The sequence below is a fragment of the Oryctolagus cuniculus genome, chromosome 8 (genome assembly GCF_051225735.1).
Source record: "Oryctolagus cuniculus isolate XC-2025 breed Fujian yellow rabbit chromosome 8, ASM5122573v1, whole genome shotgun sequence".
In the NCBI taxonomy this organism is placed as follows: Eukaryota; Metazoa; Chordata; class Mammalia; order Lagomorpha; family Leporidae; genus Oryctolagus; species Oryctolagus cuniculus.
In genome coordinates, this window is record NC_142874.1 from 262,175 (window position 1) to 278,088 (window position 15,914).

The following is a 15,914-nucleotide window of genomic DNA, read 5'->3' on the forward strand; positions in this document are numbered from 1 at the left end:
CCGGGCCACAGCAGAGAGCTGGCCTGGAAGAGGGGCAACAGGGACCGAATCCAGCGCCCTGACCGGGACTAGAACCCGGTGTGCCGGTGCCGCAAGGCAGAGGATTAGCCTAGTGAGCCGCGGTGCCAGCGAGAAATTCTTAAAATTAAAGAAGAAATAAAATTGAAACAAAAAAGAAACAAAAGATCAGTGAACTGAAGAGCAATTATTTTTGAAAAAAATTAGAATTGATACACCACAGGCCTAACTAATTAAAAAAAAAAGAGTGGAGAAGACACATATTAATAAATTCAGAAATAAAAAAGGAAATGTTAGATACTACAGAAATAAAATTCATCAGAAATTATGAAAAAAGCTATATTCCAAAAAATAGGGAAATTTAGAAGAAATGGATTGATTCCTAGACAAGCACAAACTACCAAACATTGATGCATGAAGACACTGAAAACCTAAACAAAACAATAACCGAGATGGAGACTGAATAAGAAATAAAGACCCTCCACACATAGAAAAAGCCCAAGACTGGATGGTTACATGCTGAGTTCTACCAAACTTTTACAGAAAAATGAATTCCAATTCCTCTCAATCTATTTAAAAAAACTGAGATGGAGGAAATTCTCCCATACTGCTTCTATGAGACCAGCATAACCTTAATTCGAAAACCAGAAAAACATACAACAAAGAGAAGTATAAACCAGTATCACAGATGAACAAAATATGATTGTTCACTTGGACCAAGTGGTATCCCTGGTATGCAGGAATGGTTAACATATGCAAATTAGCAAATGTGACACATCACAATAACAAATAGAAGAATGAAAACTGTTTATTTATTCATCCTGAGAGAGTATTGTATTTTATCAAATGGTTCCTGCATCTATTGAGATAACCATACTTTTTTTAGTTATTCTTTTTTTAAGCTTTATTTTATATATTTGAAAGAGAAAGTTAGAGAGAGGTAGAAACAGAGAGATCTTCCATCTGATGGATCACTCCCCAGATGGCTGCAATGGCCGAAGCTGCACCGATCTGTGGCGCAGCAGGTTAAAGCTCTGACTTGAAGTGTTGGCATCCCGTATGAGTGCCAGTTCAAGTCCTGGCTGCTCCACTTCTGATCCAGCTCTCTGCTATGGCCTGGGATAACAGAAGAAATGGCACAAGTCCTTGGGCCCCTGCACCCATGTGGGAGACCCAGAAGAAGCTCCTGGCTGTTGGCCAGGAAATGCAAATACAAACCACAATGAGGGTACACCTTACCAGAGTTAGAATGGCTCTCATACAAAAAAATATGAAGCAATAACTGCTAGTGAGGATGTACAGGAAAAGTTCCCTAGTACACTTTTGGTGGGAATGTAAACTAGTGCAACCATTACTAGAGGCAGTATAGCGATTCCTCTGAAATCTGACAGTATATCTACAACATGACCTAGCCATCCCACACTGTGAATGTACCCAAAAGAAGTTAAATTGGCATATTAAAGCTACCTGTATGCCCATGTTTATTACAGCTCAATTCATAATAACTAAGATATGGAATCAACCCAGATGCCAATCAAGTAATGACTGGATAAAAAATATGGTATCTATGCACTATGGAATACTACTCAGCCACAAAAAAGTATGAAATTCTGTCTTTTGCAATAAAATGGATGCAACTGGAATCTATCATGCTTGGTGAAATAAGTGAGTATCAAAAAATACAAATATTGTATGTTTTCCTTGATATATGTTACTAATATACAGAGTATAAAAGATGTAATGTGTAGGAGCAAAATTTGCATTTTGAGATTATTGTTTGTAACATTTTCTTTACTCTCGAGGAACAGTGGTTTTCTTCTACTTTCTATTTCTTGAATCTTTCACTTTGTGGAGGGTCAAACATGATTATAACATAAACTGAAAGTATGTCTTGTAAAAATTAAAAGTAAAATCATAATGGAGGGAAGAAGGTTGGGAGCCTGACCAGGAGAGAGGGTAGGGTAGGAACTATCACTTTGTTCCTAAATCTGAATATAAGGCACATATGAAATTTGTTCACCTTATATAAATAAAAAATTAAAAATAAATAAATTAAAGCAATCAAGAGAACAATTCAATTTCTTTCTTTCTTTCTTTTTTTTTTTTTTTTTTTTTTTGACAGGCAGAGTGGACAGTGAGAGAGAGACAGAGAGAAAGGGCTTCCTTTGCCGTTGGTTCACCCTCCAATGGCTGCTGTGGCTGGCACACTGTGGCCAGCGCACCGCGCTGATCCGAAGCCAGGAGCCAGGTGCTTTTCCTGGTCTCCCATGGGGTGCAGGGCCCAAGCACTTGGGCCATCCTCCACTGCACTCCTGGGCCACAGCGGAGAGCTGGCCTGAAAGAGGGGCAACAGGGACAGAATCCGGCACCCCAACCGGGATTAGAACCTGGTGTGCTGTTGCTGCAAGGCGGAGGATTAGCCTATTGAGCCACTGCACCGGCCGAGAACAATTAAATTTCAAAAGCATCAAAGGTAATAAAATACTTAGGAATAAACATAACCAAGGAAATAAAACACCTAAACATTGAAAACTATAAAAGATTACTGAAATGAATTAAAGATCACACAAATAAATGTATATATATATACTCTGTTCATGGATTATAATATAGATATATAATAAATCAATGTTCCTAGTGATCTATAGATTCAAATCATTCTTCATAATATCCCAATAGTTATTTTTAGTCAAAAATTTAAAAAACTATACAGAAAATTAATATGGAATGTCAAAGCATTTAAATACCCAAATATTCTTGAACATAAGATCAAAGTTAAAGGCTCACATTCTCTTAATTCAAAAGCAAATGTAATCTAAACAGTGTGATATTTGAACAAAACCAGACATACAGGCACAGATTTGGTCTCAGTTGAGAGTCTGGGTAAGATATTTGCATTGCATACTACAGTGTTTATGTTCAACTCTCACCTCTGGCTTCTGAAACCAGCTTCCTGCCAATGGAAAATATGGGAGGCTGTGGGGATGGAACATGTAACTGGGACCCTGTCACCTTCATTGGAGGCCAGGATTTTGTTTCCAGTCCAGACCTGTCATTGCAGACCTATGCAGAGTGAACCAGAAGACAGGAGTTCTAGCTCTCTCTGCCTCTCAAATTAAAAAATAAAAATATTAAGTGTAAATATTTAATGTAATAATCAGAAAATCAAGATTTGATAACCTCATCAATAAAGAAAAAAATTGACTAAATTCAATTTTTGATTAAAACCCTAAATAAACTGTTTACTGAGGCAAATTTCCACCAGAGGAAGGGCACCTAGGGGAAATTTACAATAAACTCTTATAAAATGGGAATAAGACTGCTACTTTTAACACTTCTATTCAACAGTGTAGTGGATGATTCTACTAAAAAAATGAACAAAGCAAAAGAATAAAACTCCAGATTGCAAACAAAAGAGCAAAGTTGACTTGTAATATTGAACACATAGTCTTGTATGTAACATATAGTCTGAGGAAGTCACTAAAATCCCACTCCAAAAATACAGTAAAATTCAGTATTTTTGCAGAATATAAAGATATAAGTATCAATTATATTTCTGTTTAACAGCGATGAACATTCTAAAAATATAATTAACAATAACATTCAAGGTAGCATCAAAGAGTGAAAATACAAGAAATTTAAGAAAAAAACCCTTGATTTTTTAAAAAAAATATTTGACAGATAGAGTTAGACAGTGAGAGAGAGAGAGAGAGAGACAGAGAAAAGGGTCTTCTTTATGTTGGTTCTGCCCCCAAATGGCTACTACGGCCAGAGCTATGCCGATCCGAATCCAGGAGAGAGGTGCTTTCTCCAGGCCTCCCATGTGGGTGCAGGGTCCAAGCTCTTGGGCCATCCTCCACTGCCTTCCCAGGCCACAGCAGAGAGCTGGACTGGAAGAGGAGCAACTGGGATTAAAACCTGGCACTCATATGGGATGCCAGTGCCACAGGTGGAGGATTAACCAAGTGAGCCATGGCACTGGCCCCACAAAACTTGAATTTTATACTAAAAAATTACAAAAGAACCCATACAATTTTTAAATGAAGCATTGATTTCAGTAAGAAATTTTAATACTGCACAAGTATATGCTTCTGGGGCCAGTGCTGTGGTACAGCAGGTTAAAGCCCTGGCCTGAAGTGCCAGCATCCCATATGGGTGCCAGTTCTAGTCCCGGCTGCTCTACTTCCTATCCAGCTCTCTGTTATGGCCTGGGATAGCAGTGCAAGATGGCTCAAGTCCTTGGGCCCCTGCATCCATGTGGGAGACCCAGAAGAAGCTCCTGGCTCCTGGCTTTGGATCAGCACAGTTCCAGCTGTTGCAGCCATCTAGGGAGTGAACCAATGGATGGAGAACCTCTCTCTCTGTCTCTACCTCTCTCTGTAACTCTGTCTTTCAAATAAATAAATCTTTAAAAAAATATACTTAATATAAATCATTGTGGAAATGTAAATCAAAACCTCAGGGAAATAGCACTTCATATTAAGTCAAATGACTCTGATTCACTATAGATAAATGTTGACATGGATGTGGAGAACAGGGAACCCTCATACATTTCCAGTAAAATATTGCAGCCACTATGAAAAGAATTTGGCAGTTTCCAAGCAATTTCTACATGGGATTATTTATCACTTCTGCAGTTTCTCTGCCAGGTATGCCACTAAGAGAGACACAATCCACAGGCACATGAATACTGAAGCAATATTTATGAAACCAAATGTGAAAGCATCCCAAACGCTGATATGCAAAGAAAGCAATGTTTAGTATATCTTTTATAATGCTATACAATCTGACAATCAAATTTAATTAAGAAATGATAGATCACAAAATAATGCAATTCAAAAGACAAAGAAAGAGAAGAAGCTCAAAGCCATCCCTATATACTCTAACATCCTGTTTCCCATTATGACATGTCCAGGAAAGGTCAATCTCTGAAGATAGGTTTAGATTAATGCCTGTGCTGGGGCTGATGGTTAATGAGGAGTGCTATAGATAATATGAAGCATTTGGGATTAATGGAAATGTGTTTATATTAGAATGTGCTTATGATTACATAACTTGCAACACAGCACAAAGCATAAGATATTCACTGAAAATATGGGACAGGACTGGGCAGACTGAATTTGGGCCTCATGGAAGAAAATAAAATGAAGAAATATGAGGGGGTTTCACATATTTTCTGGAACATGAAATTAAAATATGTTCATTTTGGTTGAAATATATTTAAACCCATAAATGCAGAGGCCTTACAATTCATGGACACTGTTTAGTATAAAAGAACTATGCATGTTTTTCAATAAAATTTTGCAACAAAATTAACCTGCAATTTAATTCCATATTTCTTGTGATATTGTCCTAATTAAAATTAATTCCATATACTCTTAAAGAAATACTTCATTTTTCTTATATGAAACAACTTAAAAGTTGTACTAATTACCATTGTAAGGTAAAATACTGCCTCCTAATCACTCCACTTAGAATGACAATATGCCAATTCATGGGGCCAGTGCTGTGGCACAGTGGGTCAAAGCCCTGGCCTGAATGCCGGCATCCCATATGGGCACCAGTTCTAGTCCCGCTGCTCCTCTCCTGATCCAGCTCTCTGCTATGGCCTGGGAAAGCAGTAGAAAATGGCCCAAGTCCTTGGGCCCCTGCACTCATGTGGGAGACCCAGAAGAAGCTCCTGGCTTCGGATCGGCTCAGCTCAGTCCATTGCGACCATTTGAGGAGTGAACCAGCGGATGGAAGACCTCTCACGCTGTCTCTACCTCTCTTTGTAACTCTTTCAAATAAATAAAATAAATCTTTAAAAAAATGCCAATTCACATATTCCTAGATTATGTTTGTATGAATAAACTTTTTCCAAAGATCAGAATTTTAGTTGTGATACTAATTTAAGTATTTTAACACCCCTTAATGTTATACACCAAGAACGATGTTTTGAGTTTATTTTGTTGACAATAATTATACATACCTATGGACTGCAGTGAGAGATTTTAATTCATGCATACAATGTGTACTGAATAAATTGGAGTAAACAACATTTTCCCTTCTCTGACATTATACTTCAAAATCAGGGCCTTGGAGCACCTTTCCTCTATTTGTTCCTAAAATATGGGATAGATTACTGTGGACTATAGTCACCCACAATGCTATGTAACACAAGGAACTCACTATCATCTAGCTCTGATTTGGTACCAATTACTCCATGAAGTTTTTAAAGAATTTTTCAATTAATTAGTTTCAAAGAAAAAGAGACACACAGAGAAACAGAGAGAGAGAGAGAGGAAGAGGGAGAAGGAGAGAGAGAGGACATTCTCATCCACTGATTCAAATCACCAACATCTAAAACTGTGGCTTTGCCAGACTTATAATGATTTAGGTATGACTGCAAATGTACAGGTGACGAAAGCAAAAATAAGGAAGTAGGACTGCAAAAAAATAAAAGTTCTGCATACTAAAGGAAAAGCTGAAAAGTGAAAGCAAGGCATGAGAGAAAATACTGGCAAATCATAGCTGAGTAAAGGATTAATATAAAGAACAGACACAATTCAAAAGGAAATATTGTAATAAAAAATGGGCAAAGGATCAGATCAGTTTTTCCATAAGCAGCTAACAGGCATTTAAAAGGGACTCAGCACTGCTAATCAAGACCACATGGTTATGATCTCACATATGTAAAGATAGCTATTATAAAAAAGTAAAAAACATAAATATTGAACCAGCATTGGAGAAAAGGGAACATATAAATTGTTTATAGAAATGTAAATTAGTACATCCACTATGGAGGGGTCTCAAACAAAATTAAAAATGGAGCTAACAAATGGTAAAGCATTCCCACTATTGGATGTGCATCTAAAGAAATGAAATTACTATCTCAAAGATACATCGGCACAACCATGTTCATGTGAGCATTATTCACACGAATAAGATATATAAATAAACACTGTCTATCAACAGATGAGTAGAGAAAATGCCAGACACACAATGGAGTCACATTCAACCTTAACAAGGAAATTCTGACATTTTGTCACAATCTGGATTGAAAAGTATGAATATACCATTAGGCTGATTGAAATGTCACAGAAAGATAAATACCACACAGTCTCCCTTATTTATGGAATCTCAGAAAGTCAAACTTAAGAAGAGAACAGTGGTTGCTAGGTGCTGAGAGTGAAGGAAATGGATGATGTTAGTTGAATGACTAATAACATTTACAGTTAGTAGATAATGTACAGCCCAAAATGTTATAAATATATGATTAGATACTCACAACTTGTTAGGGCATTAGGTTTTCTTTCAAAAACTATGTAAGGTGGCTAATCCTCCACCTAGCAGCGCCGGCACACCGGGTTCTAGTCCCGGTCGGGTCGCCGGATTCTGTCCCGGTTGCTTCTCTTCCAGGCCAGCTCTCTGCTATGGCCAGGGAGTGCAGAGGAGGATGGCCCAAGTGCTTGGGCCCTGCACCCACATGGGAGACCAGGAGAAGCACCTGGCTCCTGCCATCGGATCAGCGCAGTGCACCGGCCACAGCGGCCATTGGAGGGTGAACCAACAGCAAAGGAAGACCTTTCTCTCTGTCTCTCTCTCTCTCTCACTGTCCACTCTGCCTGTTGAAAAAAAAAAAAAAAAAACAAAAAAAAAAACTATGTAAGGTGACGGATATATTAGTTTGATTGTCCTAATCATTTCAGAATGTATATGTACAAGGGAACTCCTAAAGGTTTGTGAAAAACAGGATTAAACAGTGAAATTTCCATAAATTTTTAAAAAGTCTCTTCACATATCAAAACATCAAGTTGCAGGCCTTGAATATATACGAATTTTGTCAATTATACTCCAATAACTTTGAAAACAATCACCCTACATCAAAATAAAAATTAAAACTCAAAAAACTAGGTTTATATCTTTGGGGTTGGGAAGGTTTTCATGGAACAGAAACAGTTTTAAAAACATTGATAAGTGTAACAAGCTAAAATTTCTTATTTGAAAGTTCAGAGACAGATGACAGCCTGTAAAGGGAAATGTAAAGGCTCAGATGACATCCAAGACCAAAATACAGTGTCCTCTTGTCCCCCCTAAAACCTCGACCAAAGCCCTGATCAAAATAAAACTGTTTAATTAACTTACCTGGTCTGTGACACTGCTGTTCCCAACAGAAAAAGTGGTCAGACTCCCAGAAAGAGCTACGCTGAGAAGTCAGGGGCCATGAGCTGAGACTCAGCTTCTGAACTATTCAGAAAACTTGGGGAATCCGGTCACCCCGGGGAGAAGGGAGGAACTGAGGATTCCGTAAATGACAGCTCTTCGCTGCAGGAACCCAGCACACAACCCATATGCTCCATAATGACCATCCTGTCCCCACTGCACAATCGGGGAAGACAAGGGGATGCCACCAACTGCCCAGGGATGGCCCCTGGGCTGTGAGCAGGAAAGGAACAGGACATCGGGGTCCCGGGTGCCAGTCCAATCCCCGTACTGCAGACCAGAAGGGGCTGAGTGGAGGGGTGTATCAGCAACGACAGGGGGCCTATAGGCTCCAGAGACAACCTCTGGGAAGCCCACATCCTGCCAGGCTTTTCTGACAACTTCCCCACCCTGCCTTCTCTCCTCAAGCTCGGCCCCATGCACCATGTCCCGAGGTCCTAGGTGAGCAGCTTCCTGCGATGGAAGAAGGTACGAGAACAATGGACATGGGCTACATTCAGAGTTCTGAGAGTTGGAGCCCCTCCTAGGGCCTCTCCACCACGGAACTGGTTGACTACTATGACGTCAAGATTCCGTGGGATTACGTAGCGCTTATGCTACCACGCCTGATTGGACAGCTTGCATAGCTGTGAGGATGCACATGTCATAAAAGATGCAGCCAATCAGTGTCCTCCATAACGCTGCTGCATAACTCCAGGTCTTGCTGGAGGCAGAAGCAAGAAGTCTTGGGTTCATTTCTGAAATTTGTCCTCTTGTGCGCCACCCTCCCTGCAGCGAGTGGTGGGATTTTTTTCTCCTCTCTGGTCCTGCTCACTGCTGGGCTCCCACCTGCATCTTCCTGAGAGGATCCTACTTGGAGATTGCAGTAAACTAACTCAGGTCAGTTACCATTTAATGGCTGTTTACTGGTTTCAGAGCCTTTCTTTTTCATCATCTATGTGACACTTTTTTTCTGTTGAATCATCTGTAGTTTTTAAAGTATTGATTTAAAGAATACTTAAGGATATCACAAAATTGAATCCTTCTCCAATTTAAATTTTTTTTACTCTGCCTGTTGTCCTTTATTATTATTTTCTGTTTCTTGCTAGTACTTAGTAATTAGTAGAACACACACACATGTATATATAATCCTTCCAGTAATCTCATTATAAGTTTTTAGATTTTTATGGGTTATCTGCATATATAAGCATCACCCAGTATATTCATATTTTATGACTTAGAAATTGATCCTTATACCATGTAATTACTTTTTGCTGTTTTATTTCCTTTATTACACCTGTAGTAGAAAGTCTGAGAGAGAGTGCAGGAATCGTGGCCTAGGCTTACTGTAAGCAAAAAAGCTTTCAATGAGCATTTGCTGTAGGTTCATTTCACTCTCAGTCACAGTAAAGAAGTCGCTGGCTTTTTTGTTGTTGCTCTGCTAGCAGTTTTCTCTTTCCTAGCTGCTGAACTTTACTAAATGCTTTCCAACATGGAATCTAAATGACCATGGGATTTTCTTCTTGTGATTTTTACCTGCCTGGATGGCTTGTCTGGGAATGTTAACCACCCTTGCATTTTTTATTATATCCCTGCTTCCTATTGATATATTTTCTTAGATGATTTCATTTATTACATTAATACTTTTCTGAGGATACTAGTAGCTCTGTTTATAAAAGAGATGCTTTTAATAAAACAATTTTTATTTCAAGTCTGATACAAAACTTTATTTTTTAATTTCTTTTTTTAAAGGTTTATTTTATGTATGTGAAAGACAGAGTTACAGAGAGAGGTAGAGACAGAGAGAGAGAGGTCTTCCATCCACTGGTTCACTCCCCAGATGGCTGCAACAGCCAGAGTTACACCAATGCAAAGCCAGGAGCCAGGAGCTTCTTCTGGGTCTACCACATGGGTGCAAGGGCAAAAGGACTTGGGCCATCTTCTACTGCTTTTCCCAGGCCATAGCAGAGAGCAAGATTGGAAGAGGAGCAGCCAGGACTGGAACCGGCATCCATATAGGAAGCTGGCGCTTCAGTCCAGGGTTTTAACCTGCTGTGCCACAGTGACAGCCCCCTTTTTTAATTTCAAGTCTTGGCCTGCTTGCACCATCCTCACTGTAATGGTGGTTTTCCAAAAGAAACTAAAAAATAGCTTTGCTTATTTTCACTTTGGGCAGGTCTTTGAAATGTAAATTTGTTTTTTCTTTGGTAAAATTTTGAAGTATTCTCTAATTCTGGACCTGAAATTGTCATTGTGTGACTTTCTGGAGTTTTCAAAATGTGGTTCAATTACTTGGGTTATATAGGAGTTTTTCAATTTTATGTTATATTTGTTTTTTGGAAACCTGATTTTCAAAATAGGGTGGATATTGATCTCTGTAGTCAAATTTTACTCCTAAGAATTTCATATCTTTCTCTAGTATCTTGGTCAAAGCTATAATCTCTACAAAAGAATGATACTGTTTTAATTCCTAAACTGGTTATTTGTGTTACTTTCCCCATTGGTTCCTTAATCGTTTTTTCCTAATGGTTAACTTTGTTAATATTTTTCTTAAAAAAAGTCATTGTGTCCTTGTTTATTTGTGGTACATTGTATAGCATTTCATACATGTCTGCTATTCTTTTTTCTTCCTTTTCTTCAATACTCTGATATTTTTTGTTTATAATTAACAAGGGAGCTGTAATGATTGATTTTCAGTGTTTTATTCTAACATAACCATTTAAGGTTATAAACTATCTCTAAGCACTGGTTTACTGCATCCTCTTTATTCCTTCATGTGTTCCCAACCTGTTTCCATCACAGGCTGCGTGTGTCTCCAGTTCTGAAACCCACATGTACTGACTGGAAAATTAGTGCTTCAGCCATTAGAGACCCAGTTTTTACACTCATGTGCCCAGGTAATCACAGCCCATCAGCTACCCTTTCCATGTCTGCAAAAGGGCTACGGTCCCTTAAAATATATCACATCTTGATTTCTTTTAGAGAAGCAGGTAAAATTTCCCAGACAGCCCAAGTTAGACATTTCTACATATACTACTGGCTACATCTGAGTTGTTGCTTCTAAATCAATCTTTCATAGCAAACAGAACTGCTCTGATTGTCAGGTTTTTTTCTTTATGGAGTTACCAGCAAATTACCAACTTGTGTTGATGCTAGTGAGATTCACATACCTGATTTTTCTATTAATTAATTTGACATTCTGGAGTGGCCTGAATGTCAAAATTATGCCCTCGTAGAGCATATTTGAAGAAAGTGGTATAAATTATAGCTTTGTGTAAAATAGTTTAAATATTTGAAGTGCTCTGGATAAAAAATAAAATAATGTGATAGGTCCCAGGGGAGGGGAGAAGGGTTGCTTTAGCCAGAAGAGTTTGAAAGTCCTCACTAATGGATAATACATGATCTTAAAACATAACAATGGGGAGTAACTTTCAGTGCAGAAGCTAGGAAAAGAGCATCTAAGCTGCAGAAGTGAAAAGCAAATTTAAAGATTTTAATGAGGGGAAAAATATAGATGTATAATGAATGGATAAAAGAGGAAAGATTTGGAAGATGAAGAAAAAAGTGAAATGTGACTACACTTAAAAATGTTTTCTCCAAAATTTTTGAGAAAAATTTAAAGAATTTTAACTTTTAAAAATATGCATTATGATGTTTATGGTAATTCACTTAATTAAACCATTTTACAATGTGTATAAATTTCAAAACAGTATGTACAATGGCCATTCAAGCAATTCATGTAAAATGCATTGAGAGATTATTTTGATTCTAAAACACTTATATCCATATAGATTATAATGTGTCTATAGACATTTTCAATGAGTTTTTAAAAATCACCCAGATTCATGAATTTCAAATTTTAATGCACCAAAAGAAACTTACCTTTGAATCCCATTCCCATCTTATTTTTTAAAATACACATTGTTGGGGCCAGCGCTGTGGTTCACTTGGCTAATCCTCTGCCTGCGGTGCCAGCATCCCATGTGGACACCGGGCTCTAGTCTTGGTTGCTCCTCTTCCAGTCCAGCTCTCTGCTATGACCTGGGAGGGCAGTGGAGGATGGCCCAAGTCCTTGGGCTCCCGCACCTGCATGGGAGACTGGGAAGAGCACCTGGCTCCTGGCTTCGGGCTGATGCAGCACCAGCTGTAGCGGCCATTTGGGGAGTGAACCAACAGAAGGAAGACCTTTCTCTGTCTCTATCTCTCTCACTGTCTATAACTCTACCTGTCAAATGAAAAAAAAACACATTGTTCATAATAAATGAATGTATGATGTATATATTTTATTTTTAATTGAAATATATTTTTTCAAATAAATAAATAAGAAACATAAATGAGAGTCTATTAGTGAATTTTAAGGATGGAGATCTTTCTTTGTCTCTGGTGATTTTAAGAGATCACTTCTCGGCTGGCGCCGTGGCTCACTAGGCTAATCCTCCATCTTGCGGCGCCGGCACACCGGGTTCTAGTCCAGGTCGGGGTGCCGGATTCTGTCCTGGTTGCCCCTCTTCCAGGTCAGCTCTCTGCTGTGGCCTGGGAGTGCAGTGGAGGATGGCCCAAGTGCTTGAGCACTGCACCCCATGGGAGACCAGAAGAAGCACCAGTTCCTGGCTTCGGATCAGTGCGGTGCGCCGGCCACAGAGTGCCAGCCACGGCGGCCATTAGAAGGTGAACCAGCGGCAAAAGGAAGACCTTTTTCTCTGTCTCTCTCTCTCACTGTCCACTCTGCCTGTCAAAAAAAAAAAAAAAAAAAAAAAAAAGAGATTACTTCTCTTGTTGACACTGGACTGTAGGATCCAATGTGTAGACTAGTCCAGTTGGGTGCTCCAACAATGACTTATATATTATTTTCTGATAGAGATTTGAATTTTCCCCCTATTGTTTTCCTTTTTCTTTGTTGATGGGTTACTATTTTAAGAAACACTGAGAGGAACATTACGTGCCCATTATGTCTTTGTGATCTATTCCTTTTATTTCCTTAGAATAAATTCCTAAAAATGAAATTATTGGGTAAAAGAACGTAATCATTCTATTCTTTCATCAGACAAGATACTCTATTCTTAGGAGTCATGGTGCTTGGGCTGTGACATTTTAGAAAAGTGAAATAGAAGTTCTTGTTATGGAAGTATGGATCCTGCCTTTTTTTATTAGGAACCATAATTTGGGAATTATTAAAATACCCAGCTGATGAGGAAAACTTTTCCTTTCAGTAGAATGTTACTACAACAATGTAAAAGTCAAGGTAGGATTATAAAAGAAGGAAAATTAAATGAAATATTAAAAAAGATAAAGAAGACATTTTACAAAGGTACAACAACTATGGACTAAAAGAGTGTCCTAGAATACCTTCATGCAGTTCAGCAACTAAGTCATTTCTGGAATGAACAATGTGGATAATTAGGTTAGGATAGTGCTTCTGTTAGGACTCAGGTCAAAGTCACAAGGTATGTAGTAACAATTTACACATTTTATGAGGAAAGATCGACTGAAACAGGGACTGTTTAAAAATCACATACTGAGATTTAGCCAACATATTCAAGATGGGCAGATTTGGATGGAATGAAAACTTCAGTGGAAACAAAACTGAAAGTCATAATCCTGGGGATGCCACTTAGTTTTACCAATGTAAAGAGAAGAATCATTATTTCAAGGTACAACACACATTGACAGGCTGAAATGAGAAACTATAAGCAATTCAAATACCAAAATGTTCCACACTGAATCACAAAAATGGGATTTTCAGATTAATCCAACTTGTAATGTCTCATAGAATTTAGGAAGTTATTCTGGTTCTGTGGACTCTTCAATAGCTCTTCACACAGAATATTTTCTTCTGCTTAGAAATAATGTCTTCTGAATGGCTCTGTAGTCAGCATGAAAGGGTAGGAAATGGCTTTTCAGAGTGGCTGGGCAAACATGCTTCCGAAGTGATTCATTGTATCATTTTATAATATCTCCAGATTTACACATGGAACTTCAGGATTTCATTTTTTTAGTTCATTCTCAAGTCTATGGACTTCAGTTCCTAAGGCATCAATGATATTTTTTCTAAGTTTAAGTGCAAAGGTCTCTAGTTCTAATGTTTCACATCTTCAGTTTCATATATCACTTAGTCAAAAATCTTGTTCTTCCAGATAAAGTCTTGTAACAACTCATCCATCAAAATGTACCTCTGCATTAAATCTTATTTATCTAACCTGACATCTGTGGCTTTGATGTCATGAACTGCCCTTGCAGATCAATCTTTCTCCAGGAGTTCAGTAAGCCATTGTACTTGTTCTGGCTGTCAGGATTGCCATAGAGGCCTTCTGTGTTAGTGTGGATAAGGATTGGTGAGACCACAGCTAATAAGGTGCACACACCCAAAGAACATAGGCTGACAGAGTGAATTGCCTGCATATTCATCAAGTAAAGATCACTTTAGCGACGCAGTGGGACTGAAGAAAATGAGAAAGTCAAGCAGAAAGACTACTGCAAACAACTGATAAAAGTGCCAGGGAATCTTGCTAATGAATGTGACAGTGTCCTGAGGCAAAGAAAGTATCCACATCTACTAATTTGATGTTCTCACACTAACTGGTCAATGTTCTTCATCAAAGGGCTTCTGGTAAAATTAAGAGTCAGGTAAAGGGATTTCCTTGATGACTTTGATTTTCTCCCAGAACGCCTACATCTGTTGCAGAAATATCATGGGTTCTGACAAGTCTTTGAAAGCCTCAGCCATGTTAAAGGCCAATCATTGTTCCTGTAAGGTGGTGTTGAGTTGGTTAACCTCTGGGTCATAAGCTTGCAGAACTGCAAATTTCATGATCTCAAAGTCAGATAGGATTTCATTATCCTTTTGATCCAATGTGTGCTTCAACTTTCAAAAAAATTCTTAATTTCATCTTTTTTCTTAATTTCATCTTAATCTTTAGTCAGTAACTGGGAGTATTTTCTCTTGCTAGTGTCCCAGGTATCCAAGTGAGAAAGAGCATCTCCCCTACACATTGTCTCAAAGCTCTGGAAGAGGAAATCAAAGGCATTCCTTTCCTGAGCATAGGCATCTTCAATAGATCAGAAGACATACTTGGTGTGGTCAGCAGGAATAGCACAGATCCCACAAATCAGCTGCATATCAGTCAGGCAGAAAACAATGAGGACTGCCCCAAGAGTCCTTTGTACACTGGCATCTTGGGAGAAATCTTGATCTTGTTCTACTTTTCCACAATACCCATCAGGGAATAATTAACCTGCAGCCTGCTAACTCCAGCAGCTGACATTTTCTTATGGCAGGAGGGACACTTGAATGATGATAGTCTCCACAATAAATTCTGCACAGTCCCCTCTATGAGACCTTTCAGGCGCTTTTTGCAGAAGTTATGTGAGCAAGGCAAAACTTGAGGATCATCAAACAGATTGTAACAAATTGGGCACATGAGATCTTCAAGCAGCTGCATCACATTCAGGGAGTCCTCTGTAAGTCAGAGGGCACCAAAGACAATGGTGTTTCTAGGGAAGAAATGCTATCTTCTGGTTGAGTAAGAAGTACGAGCAGCTAGTCAGCAGCTCCATCCAGCTCTACCAGAAGGAGTGCCTCTGGCATCATGAGGGATATGCCACACCCCCTCCACCCATGGGGGCCACGTGATATGTGCCAGGAATGGCTGCAAGATGGCCCCACATTACTTCTTTATCATTTTTCAAAAGGGAACATTCCTCAGTCATTAGAT

General features: G+C 38.8%; 1 pseudogene; it reads right to left on the reverse strand.

Annotated features, from left to right (window-relative positions):
* Positions 1-14,515: 14,515 nt before the first annotated feature.
* LOC138843458 (E3 ubiquitin-protein ligase TRIM13-like) lies at positions 14,516-15,644 on the reverse strand (annotated as a pseudogene).
* Between the last annotated feature and the right edge of the window lie 270 nt (positions 15,645-15,914).